Below are 27,526 nucleotides of genomic sequence, written 5' to 3'. Positions count from 1 at the left end.
GTCCACCTAATTTTCAACATTCGTCTACAGCACCACATCTCAAATGCTTCGATTCTCTTCTGTTCCGGTTTTCCCACAGTCCATGTTTCACTACCATACAATGCTGTACTCTAGACGTACATCCTCAGAAATTTCTTCCTCAAATTAAGGCCGGTATTTGATATTAGTAGACTTCTCTTGGCCAGAAATGCCTTTTTTGCCATAGTGAGTCTGCTTTTGATGTCCTCCTTGCTCCGTCCGTCATTGGTTATTTTACTGCCTAGGTAGCAGAATTTCTTAACTTCATTGACTTCGTGACCATCAATCCTGATGTTAAGTTTCTCGCTGTTCTCATTTCTACTACTTCTCATTACCTTCGTCTTTCTCCGATTTACTCTCAAACCATATTGTGTACTCATTAGACTGTTCATTCCGTTCAGCAGATCATTTAATTCTTCTTCGCTTTCACTCAGGATAGCAGTGTCATCAGCGAATCGTATCATTGATATTCTTTCACCTTGTATTTTAATTCCACTCCTGAACCTTTCTTTTATTTCCATCATTGCATCCTCGATGTACAGATTGAAGAGTAGGGGCGAAAGGCTACAGCCTTGTCTTACACCCTTCTTAATACGAGCACTTCGTTCTTGGTCGTCTACTCTTATTATTCCATCTTGGTTGTTGTACATATTGTATATGACCCGTCTCTCCCTATAGCTTACCCCTACTTTTTTCAGAATCTCGAACAGCTTGCACCATTTTATATTGTCGAACGCTTTTTCCAGGTCGACAAATCCTATGAAAGTGTCTTGATTTTTCTTTAGCCTTGTTCCATTATTAGCCGTAACGTCAGAATTGCCTCTCTCGTCCCTTTACTTTTCCTAAAGCCAAACTGATCGTCACCTAGCGAATTCTCAATTTTCTTTTCCATTCTTCTGTATATTATTGTAAGCAGCTTCGATGCATGAGCTGTTACGCTGATTGTGCGATAATTCTCGCACTATCCTTTATCACTCAAATTATTACTTCTTTACATATCATAATGGAGAAAGTGTTATACATACCGATCGTAAAGGTTATTTAAGTTCTGATGGAAATAACAATTTTGTAGTGAGACAGCTGTAGCACGATAGAACACTGAGTCAGATCGGAAGTCGAACCCAGTTCATGGGGTGAAGTTCTAACAATTTTCTATTTTATTTTTTTATTTCTTTTAATTCAAATCCCGATTGACGCCCTCTTGCAAAACCGTCCATGAATGCCACGTCGAAGAGAAATCGTAATGGAGAAATGGTTGTTACCCAGCTTGGGTTTCAAATGCTACAATTGTGCTACAAAGTACTCGAAACAGCGAATACGTCGCCAACAAGTCAAAACCTAACAACATAAATTTTGCTATACGTTGAGAATAATGCAATGGTCTTTTGTGTTTTAAATGTTAAAATTTAGCATAGTAATCTAATGAAACCCAATATAAATCAGTACGTTTATTTCAAACGTTGTAATTACCAATTCATTAAAATATTAAACATTACATTGGCCTTGGGCCTATGTGAAACCTTTGGCAACCTACATTATCACAATTAAAACTATGATTAAAATGCAAATCACAAGATTCTGAAATTGTAAAAAAGTATGACTCCATAGCATTAAAAAATAGATTTATTCACAAAATGGTTAAATACCACTCAAAACCATAAAAAGATAGATGTTACTCAGTATTCATTATTTGCAGCACTATCCACATGCGAAGACTGTTTGAGTTTTACCCTGATCTCATCACTGTTAATTCCTTCGTCAGATAAAGTATTGCCTGCTTCTGTCCGAAAAAGTTGAATGCCAGCATCTGGCATACTTGGGTAGGTGCTCTTGCCGTATTTGAAGACTATAAGTATGAGCAGCTGTATGTCGAGGCTATGCACCTGTTTCTGTAGAAGATTGTTGGGAACGTGCTCATTTGCAATATGGAAAGTAATTGGAAGTACTGGAGGAGTATGAATGAAATGGGCAAAATGCAATGGACGTTGATTGCATATCCTGCTGTGGATGTATCTGCGAAATATGAATTTGATCGCTGATCGTTGTCGATGTAATTGTTGATGAATGGGCGTGTCCGTAACTATGGTACAGAAGGCTTTCAGATGCCTAGTTCTTCATGGAACAGAACACCGGCTATTAATTTTTGAGCAATCGCTTGCTGACGCTGATCCATGTAATCAAAATGGAATGCCACATTATTTCCAAATGTTTAGAACTTCGTCTGACGGTCAGAACAGACGGCCGGCCGGGGTGACCGAGCGCTACAGCCTGGAACCGCGTGACCGCTACGGTCGCAGTTTCGAATCCTGCCTCGGGTATGGATTTGTGTGTTGTCCTTAGGTTAGTTAGGTTTAAGTAGTTCTAAGTTCTAAGGGACTGATGACCTTAGAAGTTAAGTCCCATAGTGCTCAGAGCCATTTTTCAGAACAGACGTAGCAACTCGAAGGAAGTTTCTTGCTCTTTATTCAAAGGTGATACATTATTCATTTTCCTGTACTCGAATGTGGAGTACTTGGCGTAGGTGAGTCACTTCAACCTGGACTTTGGCCAGTTGAAACTATGGGTACACTATATTCAAGTCTTCCTGAGGAAGCGTTGCGCTCCTAATACAAGAAATTGAGTCAAAAGTGTGGTTTTTAAGACAGTTATAAATACAGCACATTTTATAACGATAAGAATCGTGAACTGTAAATTCAGTCCACGTGAGTCATCTTAAAGTTATATTAATCACTGTGTAGATGAAACCTCGCAAAAGATGTTAACCACAGTTTTGCTGATACATCCACATATAGACAGCGACGCACGACGAGGAATCATTGGACGGTCTGGGGGTACTGAATGTCCCCCAAGAAAACGGAGTTTGCACGCCTCCCCTCGGAAAATTTTTACACTTTTACTTTATATCGATGGGTGTTAACGTCCTGGCATAAGGGGTGCATATATTTTTTTGCTAGTAAAACAGAAGTTTGATGGATTTATTTTTACTCAGTGCGAAGTATTCACCGGATTTATGAATCATAACAACTTATGACTATTTGCCAATCCTGGACTCGAAAACCGGACCAGGACGACTGCGCTACCGACTGCTCCATCTGAGCGAGCACGCCTCAAAGCTGGTTCTATTACAGGCCTCTTTTACCCTCCAAACTCCACGATCGATCTCCTTCAATCTCCGCAGAACTAACACCTCCGTAATGCGGTTGACATGGAAAAGCAATGAGTGGTCCTGGGTTAGAGTTTTTGTTATACACACAGTTTTCACTTGTCTTGATTCATCAGCACATAAAAGTTATATTTTTTAAAATTATTCTTACAATAATTAACTTCTATTGCAGTTTCCTTGATGAACATAGCGACAAACTTCAAAAAGTACTGACAGGCTGAAAACTGAGTCGTCGTTACTGAGGGAAGAAGACACGTAGCGATACGCCTGCCACCGGGAGTGGTTCATATTTCTTCAGTTATAAATGATTCTGCAGTATTGTTCTTTTTGCTGTAGTCAGCGAGAACTAAGAGTCTATTTACGTACATTCTGGAACTAATGGAAGAACATCCGACGGAGGAGTACTTATGGAACCAGATTTTTGGGAGTTGATGGAAAACAAGAGACTGAATTTGCCCTCATCGGCAAGTTTCTCTGACGTTAGAGATATTTAATTTCCGTTTACATTTCTTGGAACCGAAGCATTTCCCCCGAGCGAAAATTTAATGAAGCCTTACCCAAACAAAGGAATAATCCACGACGAGAAAATTTTCAACTATCGGCTGTCTCTCAGGGAATAGGAGTGGTAGAAAATGCGTGTGGCATTCTTGCCGACAGGTTTAGATTTCTCTAGACGACAATGAATGTTGACGTAAAAACAGCAGACATTGTTCTTACGTGTTGCGGTCTCCTTATAACTTTTTACGACAAAGAAGTCCTTCGTGCATTACCCCTAGATGCGAAGATATGGAGGATACTGCAGCTAACAGAAGGCGAATGGATACAGTGTACACGTGAACTTCGGGGCCTTCAGAAAAGTAGATGGTATGGTAAAGAGCAGGCAGTCGCTAGTGCAGTTCGAGATTGGTACAAATTTTTTATAACACTGGTGGTATGTTGAATATCAAGAACAAATAATCAAAAAGTGTTGATTGTATGAGGAGGTGCAACCCAACTGAATTGATGTATCATGCAGTATTAATTTCATTAAATACTACAAAATGATTCTAATTATTTTTGCTTGCAGAAACAATCATCATTATTGAAATAATACGAAAAATGAGTCTTCAAAACCTGAACCGCTCCCTTTCCAAACCACCCCCACATTGTTCACCATTTTCTCCAATATTTAGCACATTTCTAGTAAGATCAATAAGTTTTTATTCTTTCCATTTATATATTTGTAATACTTGAGAAGTTGTTACATTACTTAGTCTCTTGTAGTTACTATCAGAAATAAATTAACACTTTTTGATTGTCGCTCACTTCCAAATTTTCTCAACGATAATTTTTTCGTCAAAGTCCGGAAATAGTTCTTTGCCTTTTTCAATAAGCACTGTGTAACCTTCTTTACGGATGTCTTTATTCCTACAACTTTTATTTTTTGAGTGACTTAGGGATGCCTTCAGCTGCTGTTCTCTTTATTTCATGAACGATTGTACAATTTCCGCCATAGGCCGTTTTGGAATATTCTATGGATGATTTTTTAGTAGTAAATTATGCCATATATGTCGTTGCTCCTATGACTCCATGTTATGCTCATAAAATAAATTAGAGAGGTTTTACGCTATTTTAGGAGCACGTTTCTTTAGAGAAGTTGTTGCAAAGCATATACTTCAACATTTAACGTCCCACAAGCATGTTGCTCTCCATACAGTTCAGTATATTCTGTGCAGAGTGTCTGATTGTTATTAAGAAATTTTGATACGTTAATCATTGTAAAAATGCAGTACTGCACACTGCTGAAAAAGACAGACTCAAGCTGCATCAGGGGAACCGGTCGATGGTCAACAAAATCCAAATCCCACCAGGTTGGGGGTTGGGCTTGTGTTGGAGGTAGCTGCTGAGTCGAGTGCCCAACTTGACAAATCAGTTGAGCATGTTGGAAGTGAACTCATCCACAGTCGAACAGGTTGCACCAGCCGCTCCGAGCAAAAGTTTGGCCAACATCTTCGACAACTGATGGGGGCTTAAAGAGTGAGAAAGTCTGACAAGGAAAATGAGATCTGAACTCTACTTCAACTGAACTGTTTTTGATGATATTCTGTAGTAACAGTGAAGATTAAATGACCCTAACAAACTTTCTTGACTTACCTTGTGACAACGGAAAATCGGTACTGCTCAAATGCTGTGAATGTTAAAATGCACTGCAGCAGCAAACCAGCTAAAGAAGTGCCATCCAAGGAAAAGCACCTATGCCAGATACGCATAATACTTTACGCCTTGAGCAACTGCGGTCCAGTAACTGCAATGTGGTGACGCACAATTAAAAAATATAATTTTAGTGAGGGAATCATAAAATAAATTGAACTTATTGCATGATACGGAAGAGATTAGTATTTAAAAACTGTATAATGAAACTTACTTTCATCTATTACAACAATCTTTACAAAATCCACTTCTTAATTAAAAATGTCATTCTGCCACGTAATTCGTTAATAGAATGGCAAATGAGTGGTGAATCTCTAACGCTGAGTCCGAGCCATGTGATCAGATAATTTGTTTAATCTCGTCTTAACACTGAAACTGTTGTTGTTGTTGTTGTTGTGGTCTTCAGTCCTGAGACTGGTTTGATGCAGCTCTCCATGCTACTCTATCCTGTGCAAGCTTTTTCATCTCCCAATACCTACTGCAACCTACATCCTTCTGAATCTGCTTAGTGTATTCATCTCTTGGTCTCCCCCTACGATTTTTACCCTCCACGCTGCCCTCCAATACTAAATTGGTGATCCCTTGATGCCTCAGAACATGTCCTACCAACCGATCCCTTCTTCTGGTCAAGTTGTGCCACAAACTTCTCTTCTCCCCAATCCTATTCAATACTTCCTCATTAGTTATGTGATCTACCCATCTAATCTTCAGCATTCTTCTGTAGCACCACATTTCGAAAGCTTCTATTCTCTTCTTGTCCAAACTATTTATCGTCCATGTTTCACTTCCATACATGGCTACACTCCATACGAATACTTTCAGAAATGACTTCCTGACACTTAAATCAATACTGGATGTTAACAAATTTCTCTTCTTCAGAAACGCTTTCCTTGCCATTGCCAGCCTACATTTTATATCCTCTCTACTTCGACCATCATCAGTTATTTTGCTCCCCAAATAGCAAAACTCCTTTACTACTTTAAGTGCCTCATTTCCTAATCTAATTCCCTCAGCATCACCCGACTTAATTAGACTACATTCCATTATCCTTGTTTTGCTTTTGTTGATGTTCATCTTATATCCTCCTTTCAAGACACTGTCCATTCCATTCAACTGCTCTTCCAAGTCCTTTGCTGTCTCTGACAGAATTACAATGTCATCGGCGAACCTCAAAGTTTTTATTTCTTCTCCATGAATTTTAATACCTACTCCGAATTTTTCTTTTGTTTCCTTTACTGCTTGCTCAATATACAGATTGAACAACATCGGGGACAGGCTACAACCCTGTCTTACTCCCTTCCCAACCACTGCTTCCCTTTCATGTCCCTCGACTCTTATAACTGCCATCTGGTTTCTGTACAAATTGTAAATAGCCTTTCGCTCCCTGTATTTTACCCCTGCCACCTTTAGAATTTGAAAGAGAGTATTCCAGTCAACATTGTCAAAAGCTTTCTCTAAGTCTACAAATGCTAGAAACGTAGGTTTGCCTTTCCTTAATCTTTCTTCTAAGATAAGTCGTAAGGTCAGTATTGCCTCACGTGTTCCAGTGTTTCTACGGAATCCAAACTGATCCTCCCCGAGGTTGGCTTCTACTAGTTTTTCCATTCGTCTGTAAAGAATTCGTGTTAGTATTTTGCAGCTGTGACTTATTAAGCTGATAGTTCGGTAATTTTCACATCTGTCAACACCTGCTTTCTTTGGGATTGGAATTATTATATTCTTCTTGAAGTCTGAGGGTATTTCGCCTGTTTCATACATCTTGCTCACCAGATGGTAGAGTTTTGTCAGGACTGGCTCTCCCACGGCCGTCAGTAGTTCCAATGGAATATTGTCTACTCCGGAGGCCTTGTTTCGACTCAGGTCTTTCAGTGCTCTGTCAAACTCTTCACGCAGTATCGTATCTCCAATTTCATCTTCATCTACATCCTTTTCCATTTCCATAATATTGTCCTCAAGTACATCGCCCTTGTATAGACCCTCTATATACTCCTTCCACCTTTCTGCTTTCCCTTCTTTGCTTAGAACTGGGTTTCCATCTGAACTCTTGATATTCGTACAAGTCGTTCTCTTATCTCCAAAGGTCTCTTTAATTTTCCTGTAGGCGGTATCTATCTTACCCCTAGTGAGATAGGCCTCTACATCCTTACATTTGTCCTCTAGCCATTCCTGCTTAGCCATTTTGCACTTCCTGTCGATCTCATTTTTGAGACGTTTGTATTCCTTTTTGCCTGTTTCACTTACTGCATTTTTATATTTTCTCCTTTCATCAATAACATTCAATATTTCTTCTGTTACCCAAGGATTTCTACTAGCCCTCGTCTTTATACCTACTTGATCCTCTGCTGCCTTCACTACTTCATCCCTCAAAGCTACCCATTCTTCTTCTACTGTATTTATTTCCCCCATTCCTGTCAATTGCTCCCTTATGCTCTCCCTGAATCTCTGTACAACCTCTGGTTCTTTTAGTTTATCCAGGTCCCATCTCCTTAAATTCCCACCTTTTTGCAGTTTCTTCAGTTTTAATCTACAGGTCATAGCCAATAGATTGTGGTCAGAGTCCATATCTGCCCCTGGAAATGTCTTACAATTTAAAACCTGGTTCCTAAATCTCTGTCTTACCATTATATAATCTATCTGATACCTTTTAGTATCTCCAGGGTTCTTCCATGTATACAACCTTCTTTCATGATTCTTAAACCAAGTGTTAGTTATGATTATGTTGTGCTCTGTGCAAAATTCTACCAGGCGGCTTCCTCTTTCATTTCTGTCCCCCAATCCATATTCACCTACTATGTTTCCTTCTCTCCCTTTTCCTACACTCGAATTCCAGTCACCCATGACTATTAAATTTTCGTCTCCCTTCACAATCTGAATAATTTCTTTTATTTCATCATACATTTCTTCAATTTCTTCGTCATCTGCAGAGCTAGTTGGCATATAAACTTGTACTACTGTAGTAGGTGTGGGCTTCGTATCTATCTTGGCCACAATAATGCGTTCACTATGCTGTTTGTAGTAGCTTACCCGCATTCCTATTTTCCTATTCATTATTAAACCTACTCCTGCATTACCCCTATTTGATTTTGTGTTTATAACCCTGTAGTCACCTGACCAGAAGTCTTGTTCCTCCTGCCACCGAACTTCACTAATTCCCACTATATCTAACTTCAACCTATCCATTTCCCTTTTTAAATTTTCTAACCTACCTGCCCGATTAAGGGATCTGACATTCCACGCTCCGATCCGTAGAATGCCAGTTTTCTTTCTCCTGATAACAACATCCTCCTGAGTAGTCCCCGCCCGGAGATCCGAATGGGGGACTATTTTACCTCCGGAATATTTTACCCAAGAGGACGCCATCATCATGTAATCATACAGTAAAGCTGCATGCCCTCGGGAAAAATTACAGCTGTAGTTTCCCCTTGCTTTCAGCCGTTCGCAGTACCAGCACAGCAAGGCCGTTTTGGTTATTGTTACAAGGCCAGATCAGTCAATCATCCAGACTGTTGCCCTTGCAACTACTGAAAAGGCTGCTGCCCCTCTTCAGGAACCACACGTTTGTCTGGCCTCTCAACAGATACCCCTCCGTTGTGGTTGCACCTACGGTACGGCTATCTGTATCGCTGAGGCACGCAAGCCTCCCCACCAACGGCAAGGTCCATGGTTCATGGGGGGGACACTGAAACTAACAGATCCAAATCAATAAAGAAACCATACTAAAAATTTACCTTTTTCAAACGCATCATAAATTATGTGCAAGCAAGCAATGCAGCGACAACATTAAGTGAATCTCTTCCTAATTCCAAAATCAATCTTTCCAAAACCATATTCCCAAACATCAACAATCTCAGCGTTTGCATCTCTGTGTCCTGCTACTTATTCCCACATAGCTCAGCAAGGTGACCGACAACAAACTCTCTCCCTCGAATGCTATAAAGGTAACGACAATGCTAATGACAGTCAAAGATTGCATTGCTTGTACTCAGAACCTCCGTGGCGTAACATATGTGTCTCAATAAAATATACACTGTATAACTATGAAGTATGACTCACCGAATAAAAACAGAACTTAGATCAATCTTACTGAATAGCATAAATAGATCATCAGCCGCGCTACCTGTCCGTTGGAATTTGGCGAAGAGCTTGCGAATGGTTTTCGCGTCGGGTCCTTTCAGAACAGCTTTCGAAAACAGCGCCTTGGTGCCGTAAGACTGTGTTCTAACCTGTGATATTCCAGTACTATAAAAGACACATTGTTCATGTGGAATACATGATTTCAACCCCTTCCTTCGGTACGCTCACATTCTTTCACCTTTGAGCGGTGGAACTGTTATTTCTAGGCTACGGCGCACTCCGTACTGAGATTCCAGCTTCATTTGCTGGCATCTTTTCGGACTATTTTATAAACTTCTGCTCAGAACTGTTGCAGCTTTCACTACAAACATACGGCTTATTGCACCCGTCAGTCGATCTTAGTTTTCGAGATATTTTATTTTGAAATCAGCAACTTCTTCACTGGAAACCCTAGAACTCCAGATGAAGGAACCCGAATCTCTTACAGCTGGGGAATGGAATGGCCAAGTCACATAAATAAAGGAGTACACGGTTTGGAATCACTTTGGCGCCATGTGTGAGCTGTTACACCATACTGTTTAAACCAAACAATGTTCAGCTAACTTCTCCTCCGGAATTCCAGAATGAGGAAATTCTGCAACATTTTGCAGTAGCGGTCGGCATTCACTGTTGCTACACGTCTGGTGCTAGCAACTACTTTCCTGAGACCATTACCAGGAAAGTTGCTTATTTTGTCTTCCAACGCTTGAACCACTTGCAGTTCATGCGGAAGAAATTTCAAATCATCCAATAATCGTGATCATAGTGACAGTTGTAATATTCATGCATGTCGTCATGCTCAACGTCTGGGGCTGCATTCAAGTGTTACGCCCTCTCGTTCCAAGTTCGAACACTTCTTCCCCGGATTGGTGACGGGAGGGACAAAATACTAACAATGATACTCCACTGCCACACCCACCTAAGGATACTGTGCCTCTCGGCTGCAGCCAAACATTAATCCTTATTGTCCGCTGAGCCTCCGTGACAGGACCAGTTCAGATAAAGGTATCCACCGCCGTATTCGTATCTGCGGAGACCACCGCTCCGCTGCTGGTGAGATATCCTCCTATACAGCACTGAACGCGCGTGCAGCATTCAGCGCACATTTCATAAGCGTTGGCATCTGACAGAGACAGTTCGCCATCCGGTAATATGGTAGTGCGAAACTCTTACTGGGAATGCCACCTCATGTTGCTTTTTCTTCACGATGATGTGTGGATCATAACATGCGTTTAGACTTGCAATTTTTGTTGTGATGTAGCTTGATAATAACCGGGGAGAGGAGGGGGGAGCGGGGGAGGGGGAGGGCGAAATTAGCTTCTTGGTAAATCCATACATATCCACATCTCCTCGTAAACTACTGGCGAGTTCAACCAAACGTGGTACACTTGTCCTTTTACTGTCAGGGAGCATCTGCTATGGGGGTAAGAGGAGATATGACGTCATAAACACTGAGACGCGGGAAAACTGCCGCATTGTACATGACGTTTGAATGTGTCACTTCCTTTGTACAAACTCTGTTCTAATCACGTTTTGCAGACAGCATCCACATCTGACTCTGAATGTAACAACAAAATTTTATCATTGTATGACACGTAGATCAGGATATACACTATCTGATCAAAAGTATCTGGACGCCTGGCTGAAAATGACTTAAAAGTTTGTGGCGCCCTCCCTCGGTAATGCTGGAATTCAATATGTTAGCCCACCCTTACCCCTGATGTCAGTTTCCACTCCCGCAGGAATACTTTCAGTCAGGTGCTGGAAGTTTTTTGGGGAATGGGAGCCCGTTCTTCACGGATTGCTGAACTTAGGAGATGTATCGATGTCGGTTGATGAGGCCTGCCGCGAAGTCGGCATTCCAAAACATCCCAAATGTGTTTTGTAGGATTCAGGCCAGGACTCTAAGCAGGCCAGTCCATTACAGGCATTTTATTGGGGTGTAACCACTCCGCCACAGGCCGTGCATTATGAACAGGTGCTCTATCGTGTTGAAAGATGCAATCGTCATCCCCGAATAGCTCAACAATGGGAAGCAAGACGCTACTTAAAACATCTATGTAGGCCTGTGCTGTGATAGTGCCACGCAAAACAACAAGGGGTGCAAGCCCCCTACATGGAAAAACACCCCCACACCCTAACACTACCGCCTCCGAATTGTACTGTTGACACTACACACGCTGGCAGATGTTCAACGGGCATTCGCCATACCTACCTACACCCTGCCATCGGATCGCCACATTGTGTACCGTGATTCGTCACTCCACCCAACTTTTTCAATTGTTCAGTCGTCCAATTTTTTCGCTCCTTAGACCAAGCAAGACTCGTTTGGCATTTACTGGCGTGATGTGTGGCTTATGAGCACGCGCTCGACCACCAAATCCAAGTTTTCTCACCTCCCGCCTAACTGTCATAGTACTTGCAGTGGATCCTGATGCAGTTTGGAATTCCAGTGCGATAGTCTGGATAGATGTCTGCCTATTACACATTACGACCCTCTTCAACTGTCGGCGGTCTCTGTCGGTCAACAGGCGAGGTCGGCCTGTACGCTTTTGTGCTGTACGTGTCCCTTCACGTTTCCACTTTACTACCACGTCGGAAACAGTGGACCTAGGTGTGTTTAGAAGTGTGGAAATCTCGCGTACAGACGTATGACAGAAGTGAGACCCGATCACATGACCATGTTCGAATCCGTGAGTTCCGCGCAGCGCCCCATTCTGCTCTCTCACGACATCTAATGACTCTTGAGGTCGCCGATGTGGAGTACTTGGCAGTAGGTGGCAGCACAATGCACCTAATATGAAAAACGTATGTTTTGGGGGTGTCCGGATACGTTTGATCAGCTAGTGTATAAAGTCACAAACACTGGGATGCGTGAAAAACTGCCGCATCGTGCTTAATGTTTAAATTTATTACTACTTTGCTACTAACTCTGTTCACAGTATACTACGGAGACAGTATCCGCTCATGACTCTGAAAGTACCTACTTCACTACATCACTCTACGACACACAGTACAAGAGATAAACAGAATATGCGTGAAAAATTTCTGCATCACGTATGACGTTTTAATACATTCATTCTTTACCACTAAGACACTCGTAAAGTTGAGTCGAATTAACGAAATCCCTGACACATGGCAGCGATTCTGACAGCTTTCAACTGGCAAGAGCGAACTGCTGTTGATGAAAACAATGGCTGTCTATAGAGCTGTGAAGAGGTTTTGCCATAGAGACGTATATAAAATCACGTTGTAGACACGCGAAGTAGCTTCACCCAGCACTGCACTTGTACACTTGTACATTATGCGTATCTCATTGTAGGACATTCATAATTTTGAAAGTATTTTCACGAATACATGGAAAAGAAATTTTTTTCGATGCTCCACTGCCAACAGAGTTCACTTTCTGTTTTCGTTTTGATATAAAATTGATCAAATGAATACATGCTCACTGCAGGGTTTGTCAGCTTATTTTTAAACATAACTTCATTTGTTTCTCTGAGTGAATTAATCAGTGATGTAAAGCTACTTTGCCTGAGTCCTTGAATCATGGATATTCTGGTAAATTACTTCTGTGGAAGTATTAAAAACTGTAGCCGTTTCAGTCCACAAACTTAGCATCCTGTCTCAGTTCCTGTAATTCAGTAACTATGTTTCTTCGTACAAAGTAATTAAATTCACAACGTCGTCCTGAGTCCACTTCCTGGCAGCTTTCTTCATTAGTTTCTTTGCCGACACATCGCTGACACTCACGATTGTTTTATTTTCGTTTGTTATTTTTTTATAATGTCGTTTGTTAATTCTTTATAATATGTCTATGATCTTTTATATTCGTAGCTTTGTTTATGTACAGAACTTTCGAAATAGGCTAACTGGACGTTTAGGAGGTAAAACGGGCAATGTCTTTGCACAAAAAACATGACACGGCCACGTATTAAGGCTGAAAACACGCAGTTTCGTGGGTATTTTTATTTAATGTATGCAAGAGTACGGCAAAATATGTTACCAAGATGGGGCAGTGAAATATGGCACAAATCTCGGGCGCTATGTTGCTCTCCCGACAATGCCGGTTTTTGTTTGCTGAGAGAGCTACTGCAAGCTGCTCCGAGAGATGGAGGTGGCCGTATACACGAGAAGTCTAAAGTCGCAGAGTGCAACTATCCGAAATCGTGCCCCCATTCTCGGACATTGTGAGAGTTCCTAATGGGCCTAACTGCTGAGGCCATCGGCCCCTAGACTTACACACTACCTAAACTAACTTATGCTCAGAACAACACACGCTCGTGCCCGAGGGAGGACTCGAACCTCCGGCGGGAGTGACCGCGCAATCCCTGACATGGCCCCTTAAACCGCGCGGCCACTCCGCGCGGCTCTTGGACACTCCCGGCTAGCTGACTGTCGGTGCTGTTCACACGACACGTATTACTCGAAAATGCTGTCTGAGAGTGACAACTCGCGTGTGTATACCCAGACTGATGCTTGTCGTCGATCAAGGTTCTCTTCCGTGCTGTTTCATGCATCAAACGTTGCAAAGCTCTTCTCAAGAATCCGTAGTGTCCTTAGTCCTGTACCACCAGCACGAGGCACGTGTGTAAGCTTACCACGTTCCCCACTCCCACGGTTCTTCCAAGGCTGAACGGGAACGATCTGCCCTTGGAAGCAGGTGCAGGAGGAGAACACTTTACTCCGCACGTAGCTCTGGCCGGAGATTGGTTCATCGCTTCTATATTTACCAAAGCTCACAATAGTGGCCAACGATTGAAGAGGTGCCCCAAGTGCAAGAGTTTTTCAGCTATGCAGACGAACCAAGGCAGTTTTTTGTTAAGATGTCTGTCTGCTTTCATTATGACAGCTATCGGCGCCTTTCAAATGCAGGCGAACGTAAAGCCGAGAGCTCATTCACGCAAAATAATCAAGAGCGGTGTAACGTTTCTTCCGCGTCAATCAGGAATGTGAAATGATTCATTGCTGGCTGTCGGTGTTTGGATGAGTGTCTATAAAAAGAGAGTTTAATGTAGCTGGCATACGAGAGATGCGCTGTGGACCGCAACCCCGAGCGATGCACCAAAGGGAGCCTGGCATTGTTGAGTGCTACTCTGTTGCCACTTCCGCTGCGTAAAGCGTTGCCTGCCAGTTCTTAATTACTGGTGGACAACTCTGAAACTGTCACACGAACTGTACACCAGGCGTCATAGTGACCATCAATTAGTTGTTTTTAAACTGCCTGAATATAGAATATTTTATATTGAAACTGGACTCTCATATATTGACGCAATAATGCATCCAAACTCGAGACAAGGACAAAACTGTCACCGAAGCTGTTACGTGATGAAACTTGAAAGTGATCTAGATCTTAAGAGCTCTAATTAGATGTAGATGCTATTCATGTAATGAAATACACATGTTACAAAAATATATTGAGGTGGTCTCTGTTATTCATAAATCCATTCAATCATTAATTCCACAGTGTTGGCACAACTTAGAACTGTGTTGAGGGAAGTACGACTTGCAGCATCTACCGCATACCAATGATATTTTCCTATACTTGGAATACAGGCATATGAAACACCTCGTGCACTTTGAAGTCACAACCTGTTTAGATCCGTGAATGGCCATGACCAGAGAGCTTTGACAAACGAACAATTCTTTCCTTCATACTTATTTACGTAGCTGGAGTTGAGACTCTCTTTACCACGACTGTTTTTCAGAGAGCTAGAGAGAGATTTTTCGGAAACTGCCTCCTTCTATCCATACTTTGTGGCTGGCCAATCTATACAAGAGTCATTGCGTTGATGTGTGCCTGCTCCATTATGACGAACCACAGGCGAAGCGGCTAACGCCTTGTTTGTCTCGCCACAGATGATGTGCTGCATAACTGATCGAAGGTATCAATGGCCACCGTTTGTGGTTTTCCAGTTTCATCATCAGTAGCAGTATACCTATCCATGATCGACAAATGCGGGATTAACTATTCGTTCTTGGTATATAATATAGGATCGAAACCATAAAGACATGTTTCCTCGGGTTTTATATAAACAAATGAAGGGGTTATCTCGTTTTCTTTTCAGAGCGTGTCCAGAGTCGTTACGTTATTTATCGTATAATTTGTCCTTGCACCATTTATCATTACATTTTCGTACCATATTTACTTTTTTATGTGGCATGTAGGCCTTGAAAGGCCCCAGAAACTGAGTAGCTGCTCATCTATAGTGCAATAAGCATGCGGAGTGTATAATGTTTTGATATTTTGCAGTTATTTGCAATAGTATTGCACACCTGATAGGAGGCGGTTTATGTACTTTACCATCGAATCTTAGGCAAGTTTTGAGAAACTTGAAGCGCGTTAGTCTCATTTTTGCGCGAATCAATGTGATCCCAAAATCGTCAGACCATAAATGTTCTAAACCACTTTACTGCTTTTGAGTAGTCCTCCAGCGTAATATAAGCGAATGAGCGAAAGAACGTCACCCTCATTCGTCACATGAGTAAAGTTCTTACCAGAACCATGCAGACTTGTACCTTGAATATTTTGATTGGTGAATGTGACAGTTATTTCTACAACTGACTGATACATCAGAAATTCCACGCTTCTTCCTCTGACTCCATCCTTCACATTGCCTTGAACACCTTGAATATGGACTACAATGTTATCAACAACTAGCTGCCCTCTTCTATTAGGGACAGCTGTGTTCCAACAATGACAATTCTTACCGCGTACGTTCGATGCCTGTCGATCCAGCAGACAGATCAGTTTCGGCATTTGCCAGTAACTGCTGTAGGAGCATCAGCTTCAGGATCACTTTCATCAGGAAAGTCACGTCACTTTCACGTTTGAGTTCATCTAACAGCACTTCCCGCATAGTAAAGTCATTTCTACGTGCCATTTTGATATAAATGTACTCTACGTTTAGCAGTATAACAGTTACGAAATTCCTTCGAATTAACTAAACAACAATGCCACACAGCTTCGAACGTCCGTCATGTACTGGGTTTCACTTAATACTGAATTTACATTCGTGGTAGTAGGATGTGTGTGTGTGTGTGTGTGTGTGTGTGTGTGTGTGTGTGTGTGTGTGTGTGTGTGCGCGCGCGCGCGCAGTAACAAACAAAAATACTCCAGGGTCAGACCGATCCTGGTGTACACGTTTAAGGCTAAGTAAGAAGCATTTTCCAGACACGAAAAATTTGCCTACTTGAAGAAAAAAACGTAACATTCTTGTTCCATAAGACAATGTTGGTGTGTCGAGGTTTCTGAACAGTACTGTTAATTGTTGGCAACACAATTTTCAATTTCAAATAATGCGAAGTATTTCACGCTCAAAAATACTCTAAAGTATGAATATTCTAAAAGTAAGGTACTCTTAAGTCCACTTACGTACTTAGCAATAGCATAATTAAAGTACTGTCACTGGCTTAGTCATTTGTTTATAGAACGTTCCAAAACATTCGAAAACATTAAAGAACGCTTTAGGGTGTTCTAAACCATTGGAGAATATTTTAGTCATTTGAAAACATTCGCTAATATTCGAAAATGTTCGTAAAGCTCGATAACAGTCTCGAATATTTTCTCTTGGAACACATTTGATGTTTGTGACGTTTCGGCAGCACGAATGGCTGGTACTGTCACGTTCACCGTTCTGTCCGCCACCAGCAGTGGAGGATGAATCTTTGACAATGTTAGCCACTCGTGATTGCAAAACGCCAGAAAAATTACGAAACAAATGTCGGTCGATTATCCGGAAAGGAAAACCAACAGTCGTCACTAACGAGTTCGATTTCTGTGTTGGAAGCTTTTTGTTTACGTTTACAGGGTGTAATATATTGGCGTCGCCAAACTTTCGGGGCACGTTCTTCACATTCTCTACAACAAGTACAAACGAAAGGGGCGACTACAGAACCGTGGAACAAGAAAATAATCGTAATGAACAAAGTTCCGAAAACCAAGGGTTTCCTCGATACGACGTATTACAACTGAGTACGTGAATAATGAAAACTATTTAACAGAGTCCTCGAGGATTGAAACTGGAGTGTCCCATCGCCACTGTAGCGCTTGTACGATAGGAATCAAGGGAGAGGATGTTGTTTGGTGGCCGGTATCCTCTTTCTGCACCACACGTTTTGGGAGGGTTCTTTATTTACATTAACAGGAAGCTACTTATCTTTAAGACTGTCCATGTGTTGTGGTACAAGCTCTTCAAATAATATTCCACGTTAGCCTCACTGCTGGTGAAGTACAAGTCCCGCTTTAAACACTACTCCAGTCCTTACACACTCTCGTAGCCACGCCAACTGGAATAGTGTATGAACTGGTGACCGGGACTGAGACCGTGGCCTCCGGTCAGCGGCGGCGATCTAAATACTTGCGGTCGAGAAGGGCATGGCGGAGCGTTGCTTGCGAGTCTGTCTCTGGCCTCTCTCGTGATAGGTGCGCTTTATCCAGCGTCTACTATCGATCTTCTCGCAACATCTTTGGCGACCGGTGCGCTGGCGACAGCTTACACCAGCACACAAACTGCAGGTGTGCGGTTGAGGGCAAAGACATTACAGCAAGGGTTCCACATTGTAACGTTCCAACTGTAACGTTCTTTTGATAAATAATGAGAAAACTTTACAATTACGTAGAATGAATGCCTAAACTGTGGAATGGGTACTAAACTCGAATTATCGTGTAGTGTGTTATAGCTGCGAGTGGTGTGCTTATTCTGTGTTATTGTTGACAAAACTTTACACGAGTTGATTGGGCGACGAAACTCCCAATATGAATAAAGAAATGAAGTCACTGCAAAATACATTCAGCCATTTAGGCACTGAATCATCTCGCCCTGTTCAAAACTGATAACTTTAATCCCTGTGCACATAGCAAATAAATTAAATTGTCTTACCCCTAAAACGGCAACAGAGCAACGCGATATATTCTGGTCTCTCATTAAAAAAATATAAATATGCTAGCTACAGGCTCAGTAGTGTGCAATGCTGGCCGTAATACTTGAAATGGACATGAAACTCATTTGGCTGATAAGAAAATTTAAGAAAATCCAACTTCTTTGAAAAATATATGAGCTGAACTGGGAGGCGGTACTGATAATGGTGAAATACTAATACTGAGATTTTTAGCAAAATTATATTGCAAGTAAAGTTTGGCTTTTCAAAGACATTTGACAATTGAAGTTACACAGCTCTCAATTGATTCACAAACAATGAAATTTACTTCACTAATCCAACATAAATGCCAATCATTAAATTACACATAGTTCTGTTAAAAATCTTAAGCATTACAAAAATGAAATATCTAACTAGCCTTTTCATCAAAACCGCTTACGCACAGTCTGGAGTTACCCAACAATTACAAATCATCAGCCAACTCGTCTGTACTAACGCACTGGCAAAAACAAAAATCGTTATTATTGAACATCTGTACCTTGCTTACATGAAGACTTCTGCTTGCATGTTCAACAGTATTGACATACCTAAATTAATCTAACTCTTAGTGCCCTCACACACCGTGCCACAAAAGCTGCCTACTCCATTGCCTTTCCCTCACAGACAGCTATCTACAACTGAGCGCCAAGCGCTCTCTTACTTCAACACTATAATCATCTCAGACCAGAAGCAGTATCTCTGGGTCTGCAATATATAGCCTATCAAACACATACATCGTTTATAAAATCATATTCTGTTTTTTATAGTTTACATTAATATTATCGTTTTCGGGTGCCACATACAAGTGTGCCCCAGTATACTCCTTTCAACGTCACCACCGTTCATATGAAGGCAGGCTTCAGCAAGTCCCCTCATCGATGCCCGTACATGTTCAAAAAACCCAGGGGTGTTCCGAATGTCTTGACAACCACTCAACATGTGTTCTCATAGTTCATCGCCATGCTTAACGTGGCTAGAATACACCAAAGCTTTTAAATATCCCCCCACAAGAAATCCAATGGATTCAGGCCGGAGGACCTGGGAGATGATGGCGAACCACGACTGTTACAGTTGTTACCAAAGATTCATGCTACGTTACAAGATGTCGCACGGTGTTGCATCCCATATACACTGACAGAAAAAAATCTTAACATCAAAAAGGAGTTATGCGAGGTAAACGAAAGTTGGTAGACGTGTTTCTACATCTGAAATATGATGTCTCTTCAAATTTAGAGACAATCCCATAATAGTGGATCTGGTAGCGTCACTATGAGGATGCAAATCATGCTTGCTTTAAATACATGCTGTGGCGGTCTGAGCGTTAGTTATACCTTTGAGATTGGACGTGGTGAGTTGATGTTCGTGAAGAATGCATTTAAGGCGACAAAGACGCCATTATCAATACCTCACCGAGTTTGAACGAGATCGTGTAATAAGGTAACGACAAAGTGGATGCTCCTTCTGGGATACTTCAGAAAGGCTTGTCAGGAATGTAGTCTCTGCATATGATTGCTGGCATCGGTGGTCGCAGGAATGTAGTCACAAGAAGATAGGGTCCGGATGGCGACGTGTCACTACCGAAAGGGAAGATCATCGTGTTTGGCGTATGGCTCTGGCGCATCGTGAGAAAGCGAACTGTTACAAATCGATTACTTCAAGAACAGCTCCGAGCCAGACGCCCTGTAGCGTGCATTCCACTGACCCCAAACCGCTGTCATTTGCAACTACAGTGACGTCAAGCGAGAGGTCATTGGAGAGCAGGGTAGAGGTTTGTTGAGTTTTCTGATGATGAAAGCTGCTTCCGCTACAGTGCCAGTGATGGCTGTGTGTTGTTTAGGAGGAGGCCAATTGATGGCCTGCCACCAACCTGTGCGTCTGACAGACACACTGGACCTCCACTTGGAGTTATGATCTGGGGCGAGATTTCATTTGACAGCAGGAGAACGCTCTTGGATATCCCGCTCACCCTGACTGCAGATTTGTACTTCAATCTGGTGATGCTATCTGTTATACAGCGATTTACGAAAAGCATTCTAGGGGTTGTTCTCTAACAGGGTAACGCTCGCCCACATGCTGCTGTTGTAACCCAGCATGCATTGCAGAATGTCGACGTGTAGCCTTGGCGCCTTTAATCAACAGATCTATCTCCAGTCGAGCACATACTGGACATCGACAACTTCAGCGTCGTCCACAAACATTAACCGTCCTTCTTATATTGACCGACCAAGTGCAACAGGCATGGTACTCCATCCCATAAACTGACATCCAGCACCCATACAACACAACGGCCGGCCGGTGTGGCTGTGCGGTTAAAGGCGCTTCAGTCTGGAACCGCGTGACCGCTTCGGTCGCAGGTTCCAATCCTGCCTCGGGCATGGATGTGTGTGATGTCGTTAGGTTTAAGTAGTTCTAAGTTCTAGGGGACTTATGACCACAGATGTTGAGTCCCATAGTGCTCAGAGCCATTTGAACCATTTGAACCATACAACACAACGCATGCCCGTTTGAGGGCTCCCATTCAATATTCTGGCGGTTATACCGGTTATTAATGTACCAGCATTCCATATGAAATGGCTTACCTCGTGCTTACATTAACCTGTAATCTTGCAATGTTAATCGTTCCTAGACAAACTTATTCTCGAAACTTCATTACTCTATATTAATTACTTTTTGGTGTTGCCACTTTTTTTCGTCAACGATTTTCAAGAATCGTATAACTTAAGGAGATCGAAACAGCTTCTCAACATTTATATAGCACCATTTTTTCCTCTCGTCGAGAGAAATTCGTATTTTTTTGTGTATTTGGGCTCGCCGAAGAAGTATACAGGTGAATATACCGACAGAATATCATGACCATCTTTTAATTACTAGAATTGATCTACGATGTGCAACTGAATAAAGACGTAACGAGCCCCGATGGGTCAAATCCAGATTTACTGTGTAGATTAAGATGAGTACACGCGAAGCTCTGGCTCATGTGGAAAATGGAATTGGATTATTGGGAGGTAAAGCACAGCCATGTTTATACCGTGCCACATGTTAGAACTGTCACTTTCTGTAACTCATTAACCGTACTTTGACGAGTCCGAATCGTGTAAACAAACGCGGAGCAAACGTGAACATCACGTGTCACACTCATGGGAATGAAGTCGGGCCAAACATTTTTTTATCAGTCGTAAACGGTTGTATTCATTAAGTACATTTTCCAAAAAAAACAATGCACGGCCAGAGAAATGAAACATATGTTGATAACCGAATAAATATAGGAGAGGTAATGTTAAAAGTTGTCCAGTCACCCGACTACAGTTAGAAGACTAGCACTAGGTGAAACACCTCTAACACCTCTTCGGCTTCAAGCGCAATATTAGGTTCATTTCCCAAAACATATCGATCCGATGCAAAAAAAAAAGGATGTGCAAAGTCTGCATCAAACGCAAAGTTAGAAGCAGAACGACATGGGAGTGCAGGGAGAGTAACGTGGCTTTACATCTATCACAATGCTTTCCATGCCATGCAGGACTCTTAATTTTTAGAGTTTTAGGTATCTTGCTAGTAGAAATTCGCTCAAGGGAAACATTTCTTCTTGTAATTACAGTTTTGGTTGACAATATCTACTTTTAGGCGACGTGTTATTCCATTTCTTCTGAAGAAGTCACACCCCAAGCCGCCCATAGATATTGTATTGTCTATTAAACTATTGTTTATGTTTAAAGAATTATGTTTCACAGTATTATATGAGTTACTGTGTATCAAAAAATATATATAATAAGGAACAAAAATCAAAATAGCATTATCTTATACAAGAGCATTATCACGAGAAACAACTAAACGAGTAGCTACATAACAGGTATTCGCATATGTATAGTCTGCAAAATGTTCCTTAGGTCGCTGAGTGGAAAATTCATTGACTGAATGCAAAATTACTTCATTAATCCTTTTTACGCGTTTCGGCGTTTGCCACTATCAAATATACTGGAACTTAAAGCAACCAGTGGACATAATATAGGGTGTCCCATAAAGAACGCAATTTTTAATTTGACAGTAAAACACATAATTTATCTGAAAATTTCTAATATTATTATGTCATGAAATACAAGGACTGCATGAAACAAAATATCAGGCAAATGTTCTCCACTGTTTCGTGTGCACACATCTTCCCTGCGGACAAAATTTTCGAGCCTCTAGAGCAAAGTTTTGCTTGAATTGCTGTTTTGAGTTGAGGGATGGTTCGTGGATTGTTCACATAGACAAAAGATTTGACATACCCCACAAAAAAGTCACATGGTAAAAAATCACACGATCTCGGTGGCCAGTTCTGATGGCCATTGTGAGAAATGAACAGGGTATCTTTCCCTCAGCAACCTTGTTGTTCCAGCGGCAGTGTCTCAAGTTGTTCCATCCTGTCAGAAGTTCTTCCCATTGGAGCCATAAAAACTGTTTTGTTATGTGGCGATAACGATCATCAGTCACTTTCACTTGTTTTCTGTCTCGTCTTCAAAAAAATACGCACCAAGCAGCGACTCGTTCTGGATAAAAACATTTCTCAAGGACCTTGCAAAGATTCTCTGTGGCCAGAATCCGGCAGTTTTGTTTGTTCACATATCGATTAAGCTGGAAGTGTGCCACGTCACTGAAGATTATTTTCTTATGAAAATAACTGTTAAATCTTGTTTTGTAAATACGCAAGCGGCAAATATGGTCCATCGGCTTCAGCTCGTGTGTTAGTTGGATCTTATAAAGGTGCAAATCCAGATCTTCTGTTAAAATTCGATGGAAACTGCTTTGCGTTGTGGGTAACTGTTGGGAACGGCGGCGAATCGACTTCACTGGATGCGCAGCGACGGCCTCACTGACGAGGAGGATATTCTCTACCGATCTACGAGAACGATGACGTCCAGGCGATCTGATGTTCACTGTCGATCCCACATCTTCAATTTTCCCTTCTAATCACTTCACTGTTAAGACATTAGACGCTTTTCACACGAAGTTTTCGAATGGGTTCTGGGTAGTATACAGAGTTCTGGAAATGCACTTTCAAAATCTGGATCCGTTGATCCATCGTGTGTCGCTCCATTTTAGCTAATAAAAATAGCCTCAAATGCCAATTGAGAATGACAATCAGTAATTTCATTAACAACAGACGATAGTCGCTTGAGTTTCTGGTCCAACAACCTAACAGGCTGAAAGAGGTGCTCAGTTTAAAATTTGCGTTCTACATGGAACACCCTTTAGTTACATGTTGTAGTGATAACAAATATATTTCTCGTCGTCATTGCTTTTTCTGGCTCAGGCTCTCGAGGAAAAATGGGTTCCCAATACTCGACAGACATTCAGACATCTTATTGTAAGTGTCCACGACAGAGTTCAAGAAGACGTAAAAGTGAAGTGTGGACGCACCCCATATTAATGTTCACTTATAGGTGTCTGGATACATTTGATTAGATAGTGCGCATACGTCAAGTTTCGTATACGTTAGAAATACGTAAATGGAAAAATATAGGTATTTTAGAAAATGCTTGCGTCTACAACTGGGAGGTACACATTTTATGGACTGCAAGTGATAATAATTATAGTCTTGACACCAAGGAACCTTACTTTAATGTGATTTAATAGTATACTCCACGTGAGATCATCTCTTGACCGACGTAGCTTGTCAATAAATAAATACAAATTACAGCAGCTATTCGTGGTTTCGTGGTGCCGTTCCTTAAGTCATCAAAGAAAGGCAACAATTATTTTTTAATGTGGATGTATTATTTGTTTGTGAATGATACGTGATCCACCAGTAAAGTTCTTCATTTGTCGCAATCTTGATGGATCCAGTATCCAATCTACATGAGTTCTTAGTGTTTTGACATTATTTAAAAAGTAAAGTTCCTTTTATGGACGCGAACAGACAGATTCATTCCTTCAGTTCGTAAATAACAACTTTTATTGTTTCTTTATTTTTTAAATTGCAGTCGCAATAGTTGCCTTTCTTTGATAAATTTAAGATAACAGTTGCTCCAGGTTCTTTTCGTTCGGCGGAGACCCAAGAAGACTGAATTATGTGTACAGTATTTTAAATAATCGTAGTCTCTCATTTTAAGTGAATTTAACCAGAGATATTTCTTTTTATCTACGAAATCCATGGTCACGTAAACGCAGAGGTATTTCTGTAACTATTGTCGGCTTCTAGTAGTATTCTTCTTATTAGGAACTTTGATATAAAACTACGGAACATCCATAATTGCATTAATGCTAGCATAATTTTTTATCGTTTTCGGTAAACAAGGTTGTAGATATTATTAAGTGAATATTTTTTCTCCGTACGTTCATTCTTAGCTGGAACAGGTAACTTGAATGATATTATATATACAGGGTGAACTTTTATATAACCGATAATCCGCAGCGACGGATTCCTGATTGAGAAAGGAAGAAAATAGGTGGTATGAACATGTGTCCGGAAATGGACGGTGTTCGTGCAACAACAAATCGTCCCGGAACACAATATAGGGAAATCCGCTACTGATAATCATTTCGCTCGTTGCAGGCGGTATAGATAGTAGCGGTTGTCATGCAGGAAACACGCAATCGTGCTTTGGCTTCCACCGTGTTGGCGGGCCACTTGTCTGGAGCTTGTACTAGGGTTCATCTCAATATCGTGTAGCACCCGGTCCTCCAAATCTGATATACGCACAGTCCACTTGCACGTTCGTCTGTCTGAAACGACCCATAATCAAACAAATGCCCAAAAAGGACTTGAAATGTTAGTGTCTGTCAGGGTACTTACTTTGGTATTGCTGTGCTCCCTCTCGACCGTTTCCATTTGCTTGACCGTACACAAACACCATCTCGGCTTGTTTCCAATATGCATACTCGACCATTGTGCTGCTTGCAGTACGCCACGTCAATCACACAGCCTGCAACACACAAGTAACACACGTCACGCGGTCAGAGGAACTGTCTATCCGTCTGCGCCGCCTACCGCGTCAACGATGAGTTTCCGGACACCCGCTGATAGGATCTTCTTTCTTTTCCAGTCAGGAATCCGTTCCTGCAGTCTGTCGGTTTTATTAATATTCACCCTGAATGTTGCACATAATAAACTGTACATGTTTCCTCTGAAGTTGGTAACAGAGACGTGACTAAACTTAAAACAGCCGGCCGGAGTGGCCGAGCGGTTCTAGGCGCTACAGCCTGGAACCGCGCGACCGCTACGGTCGCAGGTTCGAACCCTGCCTCAGGCTTGTATGTGTGAGATGTCCTTAGGTTAGTTAGATTTAAGTAGTTCTAAGTTCTAGGGGACTGATGACCTCAGCAGTTAAGTCCCATAGTGTTCAGAGCCACTTGAGCCGAACGAAATACAATGTGTTACCCTATTCTCACTTCAGTTTGTCTTGTGTCACATTTACAAAGAGTAGAAAGTTTGTTTATTTTATTTGAGTAAAAATGAATGCAAAGGTCACCAACACTGAACTCCGGCATCTTCCTGCAATCACTTGATGTCCCCTATTTGTGACAATGACCTGCTAAGCGGATACAGGTGCTACTACCATAGACACGTTGCATCGCTCGTGCGATCTGAAGAAAAAAAAAAGCTTCCATTAGGTACTGGTTACAAATAAATTACGTAACACACACAATCAAATTTACTTTGACCCTATTATAGCACTTTAATAGATATAAATATTACGCGTTATTACATCTCCCACCTGTGATGGCTTAGACGGGAAGAACAGCAGTGTGATAAGTCTCAATGCATTGTCACACTAGAATACGAATTAACCTTAAATAAAAAAGGTATTTTTCGCAACTTTGCACATAGACATGATTGATACAAGCGTAGCATCCCCTAATTCGTCGCGAAGTCACCCTAACAGCCCGAAAGGGCAGTAACACTGACATTTATTTCTGCTTTCAGAATCGTCCACTGAGGCTGTGACTGATTGGTTCATCACTGCCTTGTGCTGAAAAGGTAAGTTCTTCTTTTCGCTATGTGAAACGACCGTAGAATAAAGTTGGTATGATTCCTCCCTGCAGAAATCATTTTGTAGGAGGGCATCGACAGTGCAGTGCTGGGCCCGGTGCTGCAGAATTTCTGTCCCTCGATTACTTGTGTTCTGGTCCAGGGTCGTGCTGTATAGATTTTGAAATTGGTACCGGAAGTTTTCCCCTTCTTTTTTTTTTTTTTTTTTTTTTTTGTTATAGTTCTAGCCCAGTGTGATCATCCACTTCATTCTGCGTGACTCGGACTGCACTATTTACAAAAATTTTTAATTGTATCTCCACTTTCTCTGTTTTGTATACGGAAACTATTTCTGTTAAATTATTTACTGTGGTGTTCGTATTCTTTCTGTTTATATTGCAAGGAACGTCTGTTTATCAGAATTTATTTTAGTTAACGAATGAAAATAAAACATCTGAACGCTGTTATCATAGCCTTTTACTGTTAAAGTTATTTGTAGAATCCAGTGTTGAGTTTCAGCCTCGCAGCGTTTTCAAGTGCAAAAATCGCTGAATGGCCGGAATTATAGCAGCACATTTTACAAATAAATTATCAGTGAAAGGCGACGACGTTGTCTTTAAAAATATTTCATATGAGTGGGATCCCCAAAGAAGCAAAATATAATGAGACTATAATTACCTTTCTACCTGTTTCCTCAGTTTCTACCTAAAAATATTTTCAGTAACGTAATGTTTAAACTTTCTGTTTACATCACTCTTGTTTTGGTTTCTATAATATCGGAGGCCAACGACCTTGCAGTAATGGTAGCACCGGTTCCTACCAGATTACCGAAGTGCTATCTGGCTTGGCTAGCACTTGGATGGGTGACCATCCAGGTCAGCCGAGCACTGGTAGCAATCGGGGTGCACTCAGCCGTTGTGAGGTCAACTGAGGAGCTGCTTGACTGAGAAGTAGCGGCTACGGTCTCGCAAACTGTGACAACGGCTGGGAGGGCGGTGTGCTGACCACATGCCCCTCCATATCTGCATGCAGTGACTCCTACCAGCTGAGAATGACACACGGTTCGGTTGGTACCGTTGGGCTTTCCGACGCCTGTTCGGACGGAGTTTATGGTCGTGGAGACTCATGTCGGTTCTGAAACAAATAACGTCTTCACCTCAAGGTTACTTCCGGTG

The 27,526-nt window shown here is 41.6% G+C and overlaps 1 protein-coding gene across 2 annotated transcripts in view; it reads left to right on the top strand.

Moving 5' to 3' along the window:
* Positions 1-27,526, top strand: part of LOC124802407 (ATP-binding cassette sub-family G member 1-like) — a 794,031-nt gene that overhangs the window by 69,937 nt on the left and 696,568 nt on the right. For both annotated transcript variants that reach the window (XM_047263167.1, XM_047263166.1), the window contains exon 2: positions 26,307-26,360. The gene's annotated coding sequence lies outside the window, so the exon portion shown is untranslated. The remainder of the gene's footprint in view (positions 1-26,306; positions 26,361-27,526) is intronic.

Source organism: Schistocerca piceifrons, chromosome 6 (genome assembly GCF_021461385.2).
Source record: "Schistocerca piceifrons isolate TAMUIC-IGC-003096 chromosome 6, iqSchPice1.1, whole genome shotgun sequence".
Classification (NCBI taxonomy): Eukaryota; Metazoa; Arthropoda; class Insecta; order Orthoptera; family Acrididae; genus Schistocerca; species Schistocerca piceifrons.
The sequence above is the reverse complement of the archived record's forward strand: the minus strand, read 5'-3'. Positions and strand labels throughout refer to the sequence as shown.